Here is a 10,093-nt window from a genome sequence, read left to right on the forward strand (position 1 = left end):
GAGGGCTTTTGGTTAAAGCTCTTGCCAGAGTAACCTGTGGGATGAAGGCATAGACCAAAGCAGTCACTGCAGGAAAGAGGAGGAAGTAACGCATTTAAAAGACCTTATAAAATAGCTATCGTATTTAGTTATTTGAAGTTCTCTGCAACATTATGGGAAGAACATGGGACTTCAAATTAGAAGATCCATTTATAAGCCCCAGGTAGTGCATTGACTAGCTGTGTACATTTGGTCAAGTCCTTAGTTTTAGTCTGCTCATCTATAAATTGGGGGTAATAGCAAAACCAGCAGACTGCACAGATTTATAACAAAGTTCAAATTAGACACCACATGGGAAGGCAGTATAGGCTGGCAGTTAACTGTACAGGCCATGGCATCAGACCACCTGGTTTAAAATCCTGGCTCTGTCACCAGCTAGCTAAGTGACTTTGGGTGAGTTCCTTACACTTTCTGTGTGTTGGTTTTCCCATTTATAAGTATAAATGATAATAATTACCTAAATTATAAAGTTTCTATTGAAGGGTTAAATGAGATGATCCAAATTAATGCACTTAGTACCTATCATGTAGTAAACATGGAATAAATAGTATATTATTATGGAAAAGAACTTTGTAAACATCTAAGTACTATGGCAGTGACTTCCAATTCTGGTTACACATGGGCATTTCTTGAAGCTTTAGAAAAATAACAATGCCAGGGTCGTGCCCTAGACCTACAGAATCAGGATCAGTGGTTTTTAAAGCTCTTCAAATGATTCTGCTGCACAGTGAAAGGAGAAATTCACCATGGCAGAACATGTTATTAAGATCCATTTCCCAATAATATCCCTAAGGAGAATAGATACATAGTCTTTTCATTAGGAAGACCATAGAGTAAGCTGAAGCAACCTGGACTTCACTTCCAGTTTTTTAAAAAGCACTTATATAGCAGTTGATATATTCCAAGTACCATTAATCACTTTGTATGTATTAGCTCATTTAATAACTGCAATATCCTTATGAAGCAGGGATTATTATTATAGATAAGGAAACTGAGGCACAGAGAGGTTAAACAGCTCACCAAAAGTCACCCAGTTAGAAAGTGGTAGAGCCAGCATAGGAAATACAGTCTTCTGGCTCAAACAACCACACCAATCAGATTCTCTCAAAACTGTAGTGTCTCTCAAAACATGTAGTCTTTCTAAACCTCAGTTTCCTTATCTGTAAAATGGGGATAATAACATTTCTTACTTCATAGGGGCCTTGTGAAAATGAAGTGAGATACTGCATGTAAAGCACTGAGTAATGTATTTAGTATCTACTAAGCACTAGATGAGTCAGCCATTATTTTAATAATTTTAATGTTATCACTAATTATTCAGTTTCATGGAAATATAATGCAGGTTCCAGCTTAAGACTAAGTTTCCAAAATAGCAGCCTGTTCATCCATTTTCTGAGGCACGACACCTGATCCAAGGCAATGAGGGAGCTGTTATTTGCACTTCCTATCTAAGCCTCTGTTCCTTTCCAGGGGTCCCACGTAAAAGTCCTATGGGGCACAGGGAGACTTGAAAAGCTAAAAGGCCTATTTCACTAGTGAACAAACAAAAAGCTCTGCAAAACATTGAAGAACAATCAGCACAGCTTCGAGGGCCCCTTTAAGTGAAGAAAAAGTGAGAGGAGAGTGGGTATGCTTTCTTCTTCCCAAGAGAACCTGCAGCTTTAACTTCTCAAGGAATTCAGAGAGTTGGGATGTGTGTGTGTGTGTGTGTGTGTGTTGTATGAGTCTCTAGGAATAGGAACTGAAGGAAATTCAAACTGATAAGGTTAATTATGGCCTAGTGGGACTAGGGAAACCCAGGTGACACAACATTTTACAATTCCTGACACTAATTAGAGTACATGCAGAGAGGGAAAACAAAAGTTTAATCTGTAAGGTTGTGTGTGTGTGTGTGTGTGTGTGTGTGTGTGTGTGTGTGTGTGTCCTGGGTGTAGAAAATAAACCCAGATTCAGTTTCCTGAATGCATCAGCAGTCCTGATTACTTTCCACCACAAAGCACAAGAGGGCGCCAAAGAAGGTGAAAATTTTTGTTTTCCAGGAAACCACTCAATGTTAGAAAATTCTCTCTGATGTTTTTATATAAGGATGCTTACTATTCTCTTGATTTTTAAAAAATGAAATAACTATGTGTGTAAGTTTATTGGCTACTACTTATGAGTGAGGTGGGTAGTTAGTTTACAAATGAAAAAGATAAAATAAGTAAACAATAAAGTAAGTAAACTGGAGAAGGCAGAAGGTAATGGAGATTGCTAGTAATTAATTCCTTTGTCAAACATGTATTAGTTGCTGTTTGTGTGCCTACTAGTTAAATGCTGTGGGTGCAAAGATAAATTAACCTACAATTTTGTATTGAACTCATTAGTAACATCAGAAGTCAAAATATTCATACCTTATTTTTTCTTATTTGAAACTTTCCTTATCCTCTTCACATATTTACCCTTTAATGTTCTCAAAGGAAGTTTGTGTAGTGGTTAAGCACAAAGGTTTTGAAGTAAGACAGCTGGGCTCAATTCCCAGTCCTGCCACTTTCTAGCTATTAACCTCTCTGTGTCCTAGTTTCCTCATTTGCAAAATGGGATGATTATAGTACCTGCCTCATTGGATGCTGTGAAGATTAAATGAGATAACCCCATGCAAAGTGCTTGAAACTGTGTCATATTTAAAAGCTCAGTGCCTCTTAATTCTTATTCAGATACTACCCATCCTTGGAAGTCCAGCTGAGATCATAGACAGAAAGATTGGCCCATAAGGCATTGTTTGATATAATTATTCAGGCCAATAAATTCTCTTTTGGTTCAGTCACTTCCAACTGAAAGACTCTTGAGCGATATAGCAGCTATATTTATTAATTTCTTAATTTGTGTCAGTTACTGTGTGATACAGTTTCCATATCTTATCCGTTTTATCTTTTAATCCTCATAATAGCTCTATGAGGTAAAGATAAGATAGGTACTGATATTATTCCCATTTTACAGATGAGGACTCTGAGAGTAAAAACCGTTAAGTAACTCACCTAAGACAGCACAACTAATAAATGGAAGAATCAACATCTGATTCCATTCCTAGTCTTACTCTTATTATAAAACTGATATTCCTAGGGGTGGCTGGTTAGCTCAGTTGATTAGAGCGCGGTGCTCTTAACAACAAGGTTGCCAGTTCAATCCCTGCATGGGCCACTGTGAGCTGCGCCCTCCACAACTAGATTGAAACAACTACTTGACTAGGAGCTGACGTGTCCTGGAAAAACACACTTATTTTCAGAAATGACACAAATACCCTCTGTTATAACACGTGTTTAAAAAGGCATGACTTCAGTTGTTTATGGCTCCATGTAAGAGTGGCACATTTCCACACCACTTGAACATTCACTGACTTCTCTTTTTCTGAGTAGTGGTCAAAGTCACTACCCCTCAATTATCTAGGGCGCTATACTATTTACTAACCGTCTTAATAGAATGAGCAGCCTATGAAAGCAGTACTTTGTTTTGCTCACTGTTACATTCCCACCACCTAGAATGACGCCTGACACAGTATAGGCACTAAATAAATATTTATTGAATGAACAAACAAATGTGGGTTAGCTTTCCTTGACCACATCGCACAACTTGGAGAACAGACTACTTGAGAACATTATACACTTGATAACACTGGTAAAAAAATCCTTTTGTGTTTGTTTCTTCCATATTATCACACAGTAGGAGCTAAATACACAGACACACACACACACACGTGCGTGCGCTCCTTGACTGATAGATATAGCAACTCTACCCTTAAAGCAAGCTTGTTTCCCTCAGATTCCACAGCAGGATTCTGTGAATGCCTGGTTAGTATATTTAAACTGAGTGTAAATGTTCCCACACTCTATTCTAGGCTCCATCCCAAAGGGCAAGACAGGGTCTATTTTCTTGGCACTGTTATGATGGAATTGGCCTAGAGCCTAAAAGATCTGGGATCTCATCCTGGTTTTGCCACTTGCCAGCCATGTGGCCTTGGACAAATTCTTTAGCCTCAAAGAACTTCAGTTTCCTCAGGTGTAAAATGGAAATAATATCCCAGTTTTTTTTGTGAGGAACAAATTATATGGTTATAAAAAGACTGAAAACCCAAGCAAGATACATAAGACATAAATTGAATTCATAGCCTTTCTAGGTAAAAGAGGTTTTAAAATACCATTTTGATGACTGAATTCCTTATATTAATGAGCTGGTGTGGATAGCATAAGATTTGGCTGAATGCAAATGGAAAAAAATTTAGCCAAAATTGATTTGGAAGAAAGCAGTTCAGTTAACATTAAATCAGCTCATAGGACAAAGTGGTCAAAATAGTAGTTCAGTGAAGAAAACTTAATCTTCTCATTATTGGTTTTACCAAAAAAAGTTGGTTGTTTTGGTTTACTTTGGGGAAAGAGTCTTTTTACATCTTCTAGTGTTTTTGTCTTTTTAAAGAACTCGCAGTTTCTTTCCTTTTTTCTGTTTAAGTCATTTTAAGAACGCTTTTGAGTTGGTTTTTCATCAGTTTGGCCACTTGTCAAATGTGTTTGCTCTCAGGAAATCTGATTAACATTGATTCATTATTTATAACTGGTAATCATAATTGAATAATTATAAAAATGAATTACCAGAACATAGGCAACTTCTCAGCTTAATAAATATTGCAGTTTCCCTTTCAAACATATGAGCTCTTGGAAACATGCTGCTTTGGGGTCTTTTTTTATCACTTTTATACCATTTACTGTTAAGAGAGAGCAATGAAGGGAAGAAAATCTTGAGTGTGGAGGAGGAAGCTTTCAGGACTCCAGGGTGGACAAAGCCACCATTATTTGCTAAGAGCCTTCTAAAACCTCCATTTAAAATTAAAACTAGCGGGGAAACCCAACTGTTGAAGTGGAAGAGGAAAGGTTGTTGGGTGGGAGGAAGGCAGTGAGGGGATTTTAGTGGAGTCTTGATGCTGTGGACTCGTTTGAAAACACAAGAGGGCAGTGCAGTGCTAAATATCTCAGAACCATAAGCACTCTTACACACTGACTTGCATCTAACATGACATTAAGGAGAGGAAACAAGCCAAACTCATAGATAACAGAGTAGAATGGTGTTTGTCAGGGGTTGGGAGGTGGAAGAAATGAGGAAGGTTGGTAAAAGGATAGAAACGTTCTGTAAAATGAATGTCTTGGGAAATGGGATTCTTGGAGGATTAAAGGAGACAATGTATGGAAAGCACCTGGGACATAATAGCTGCAGCATAACTGATAATTATTATTATTGCCAAATTTTATTTTCATAATACTTACCATTCTGAACAAGACAAAATACACAATCTGATCACAACAGCCAACAGTTCATTTTCATCCTCATTATGGGTGAAAAGTATAATTAGTTTAGTCCTGCCACATTCATTCTCATGCTGAAAAGCCATTTAATGACTATGGAGAGCAGTTTGATATAACTCATTATAGAAATTAGAGTTCTTGCAGAATCACAACAGATGAATTGTCCTATTATACGTTAAGATGATGTTAAAGAAAGGTTTATGAGTCGAGCCCAACAAGCCAAGAATTCATAATCTCATTTTTCTTGTCAAATCCCAGTACCTGCCTGATCCAATAACAATAGTAATGACAATAATGGTAGTCCTTATGTTTCCAAATGACAAGACTGTAATTGATGAAAAGAATTCACCTAAGCATCTAACCACCATGATGTCAATCATAATAAATCACTATGGATAAATCACTCTGCAAATACATGTTGCTTGGTGAGAGTTGAAAGAAAAGAGTACCAAGGACTGGAAGGAGTCACTGGAATCTTCTTTTGTCCATTAAAGATTATTGCCTTAGAATCTAACATTTAATAACAGTAAATATTCTGCAGGTTCAGAAACATCTCTGCTACCACTACTGGCCTGGACAAATTCAATCTGAATCAAGAATTCATTTGGGAATTGAAAAGTGAAAAGACTTAAGTTTATTCCCAAGTTGTATATAAACAAAAAGAAGAGAGTGAAGTCAGCTGCTAGTATTTCAAGTTCCCTTGTTCAACTGAAATACTCTATGTATATACATTTTTTAAAATCTTACTTTGTAATTAAAATATAGCATTCTGCCTCGTATTCTTTTTGGTACAAATCCAGCTATATGCAAATGAATTAAATGAAATGGAAACATAGTAATTAAATTTGTAAATAAACATGATTGTTGTGTTAAAATAATTACACATGCATATTAAGAAAAGAAATCCAAAGCAATCATTTATTTGAAGATAACATAACATTGGCAATAGTTTTGTTATTCTAATACAACAAAAAAATAACCCTCGTATACCCATACTACATTGGAGATGATTCACCATCTTCCTCAGTAACTTCAAAAGCATCTGCTTCAGCTCTACTTACTATGAAATCATCATTCAGTTTTCTAATATGCTACAAAAATGTATATCAAAATTACTATCTTATATGTATTGTGTTTTTGGAGTCCAATGCGTGCGACAACCATCTGAGTTGTCGTACAACGAAAAACAAAAATGTGTTCTTTGTAGGAAAACTAACTATGATTTAAATCAAACCTACTCTAATTCAAAGAGAGGAATGGTTATCAACTGTATAACTATGGCCACATGCATAACTTCATCTGCAAACCAAATTCCTCAATTTAAAATTGGATGGCCATTTCCTTGGAATTGCATGGAGATCACACACTTTCAACAGGGCCAACATGAATTCATTTGTTTGGTATTACTCTCTTTCCCCGGGATAAGATAGACTGCCAGAGAACATTAGTTCCTTCTGTGGTCATGGTTCAAAAGTGGACCGAATTGTTAGTAAAACATGCTAATTGTCAGAAACAGATGCTTTAATATGGGTAAGTCATTCTTGACAATGTAATCAAAGCTCTTGGAATGATGATATGCCCTTGAAATACGGATTCCAGAATTTAAGAGTTGGATGAGCTTTTAAGTCATGTAACTCTTCCTGCAGCCTCTGTTTGGATTAAGCTGGAGACTCTTTTGACCTTGTAAAACTCCCCAAGGATGAAGATTCTATTCCTATCTTACTAATTGATTCTAAGCACTTACTAACACAGATGTTTAGGTCCTTTCCTAGAGTCCAAAGTAAATTTGATATTTTTGTAGTGTTTCCCATAAATTTCCAAATGTATACACATCATGCTGTTGTAGAAAGAGCATTAAATTTGGAATCCAGAGGTCTGAACTTGACGTTTCCTATTTGACCTTCATCAAGTCCTTTATTCTTTCTGGTGTTCAGTTTCCTTATCTGTAAACTAAAGCTAATAATCCTTACATATCTCAGAGGAGGGAGTGAGAACCGAATGAACTAAGGTATGTGAAAATACACAATAAAACTGCAGATGTTTATCTTAAGCCTTATGATATTTAGGAAGTTTAGAAAGAAATAAAGATTTAGGGTTTAGATCTTAAATAATTATGCTACTAGGAATTTTGGTTATGATTGTTTTCAATACACTAGACATAACACTCACTCAGGGGTCTGACCCCTAGACCTAAAATCTACAAAATTTCGACACTCATCTGTTGCTCTTAGACTCTTTTCAAGCAGTTTGCAAACTTTTAATCATTATACAAATTAAGCTGTTACAATAATGACTAGTGCTGTTATACTAGGAGCCAGGGAGCCACGTGTTTCAGAGAAGCCTAAGGCTAGATTGTCTAATAAAGACTGGGCTGAAGAGTTTTTTGTTTTTTTGTTTTGGAACCGATAAGGCATATCCTTTATGAATAAATCTAATTTCCAAAGAACTTGACTATCCAGAAAAATCACATGATCCTAAGAGCCTAGCCAGCATCCCCAAAGTCAAAGAACCATATTGACAAGCAAAGTAGCAAAGAAAGTGTTTGCCACTTCATAGCGCTTCTCAGTTTTCTAAGCTCTTCCAGATATTACAAACAAAATGTGTAATATGACTCTCATCATGTGAGTAATCTCAGTAATTTCAAAGGTGGCAACAAAAAGTAAAGAAAGAACTATTATGAGTTAAGCTGGTTAGATATCTTAAAGCAAAACTATAAAATCAATACACAGATGTATACCAAACTGTGCTATGACACTAACATCCATCAGAATATAAAGCTGTACCATTTACACAATGAAGTGGAGATTTGTGCCCACTCAGCATTTATTTCCTTTTCTCCCCATTCCTAAATTTCCTTCGGAAAATGTCACTCATTGTCTAGCATCTGTGTACTTTGGGTGGTATTGACCTCATACTTTGGTCTTGGGGTCAGCCCTGATTGCTGAAGGCCAATCTGGATAATCCTGACCTCTGTCATTATTCATCAGTGGTGCAATCACAGTAAAACTTAGAACTTTTGTTTGAAGGATATGGGAAGTATCTTTCTCCCCAGGATGTGAATGACAATGTCCGTTGCCCAGCATATTGCTTAAGACTAAGAATGATGCAACCTGATGATCAATACACTCAATCAGAAGAGCGGAGCAGAGGTGTGTAGAGAAAAGAGGTGGAGGCTAATCCATCTCAGGGCTCTTCAGTTATGAAAGACAATACTTTTCTCAATAGTAGTTAAGCTACTTTGAGATTGATTTTCTGTTCTTGTCACACAAATCATCCTAAGTGATATATTTACTATATAAAGTACTTTTGCAACACGTATTGCATAACTGGACATTCACAATGACTCAGTGGAGTGGGTTTTAGTGTTATCTCCATTTTACAGAAGAGAAAAGAAGTCTCAGTTAGGTTCCTGACCTGCCTAAGGTCCATAAGAGTTAGAGCCAGAAATGAAATCAGGTATTCTAGTCTAAAACAATTGCTTTCTACGCTACTATGTCCTGTCAGAATGCCAAATTAAGATCAGATATTTGAACTTTCATGACGTTGGCCACATATAAGATTTTATAGCTATTAATTCTGCTAAGACATGGTAGGCACATATTACAAAATTTAGAATGTCACTGATTTACAGCAGTGGTTGGGTTCTTTAAAGTTTTAATCTTTCTGCCATATGTGAGTATGCTATAGCTTTCACTGAGTATATTGCAGTTCTTGCTCTTTATAACAAGGCAGAAATATTGACCTTGAGTTATATGAAGTTGGGTTATAAACGTCTCATGGTTAGTGCTACTAGCACTGATGTTGGGTGTCCAGTGGAAATCTTCAAATTGCTGTCAATTTCAAAGCATTATTCTTTGAAGATAAGACCCTATATTAACATATTATTCGTTTTTCAACATTTTATGAAAAAGTCTATTCTCTGATGTCATTGCTCCTACTATAATAAAAAGTCTCAATTGATATTCATTCATTCGGCAAAAACTTATTGAGGACAAACTATGTGTCAGAAAGTACTGGAACTCAGTTACACCTATGGATAAACCATAGTTTACTCCTAGGTTTACCTGCCCCTTTAACTCAGTCAGCCAATTAGTGATTACTGATTGAGCATCTTCTAGGGGCATGTGAGGGATTCAAGATGTGGTCTTTGTTTTTGAGGAGCTCATAGTAGAGCTGGAGAAAAAAAAGAGAGAAAGAAATACTGACACATTAAACTATTTAAGCACAAATAAAGTTTATGTCTGTAGCACTGAATCTGTTTACAATTTGTGGCCACACCATGAATATCACTATGGGTCCAATTTTCAGAGAAGACTTCTGGAAGGTAGTGGAACATGAATCCAGAAAGAATAGGGGCACTAATCCTATTATCCATAATAGAGGGTCACTATGCTTCAATAAGACCTACTTCCACAGATATGGCTCTAAATTATGCTTGATTTAAGGGAAAATTCCAGCTTTTTTAGCTGGTGTTATCATCTATAAAATAGGAATAAAACTAAACCCTTCATTGGTGGTTCTGATTATTTAATCATATGATGTATGAGATGAAAAATATTTTTATATCAGTTAGAATGTTTTCAGTTATAAGTCACAGAAAGCCAATTTTAATTTGGGCTTAAACAATACAAGGAGTGTATTCTCTTTCTTAACTTTAGTTTCAGGAACAGCCTTATCAGGGCTCTACCTTTGTTTCTCTTTAAATTTCTATAATTTTTCCTTCTTTG

This window comes from Rhinolophus ferrumequinum, chromosome 11, assembly GCF_004115265.2.
Source record: "Rhinolophus ferrumequinum isolate MPI-CBG mRhiFer1 chromosome 11, mRhiFer1_v1.p, whole genome shotgun sequence".
NCBI lineage: Eukaryota > Metazoa > Chordata > Mammalia > Chiroptera > Rhinolophidae > Rhinolophus > Rhinolophus ferrumequinum.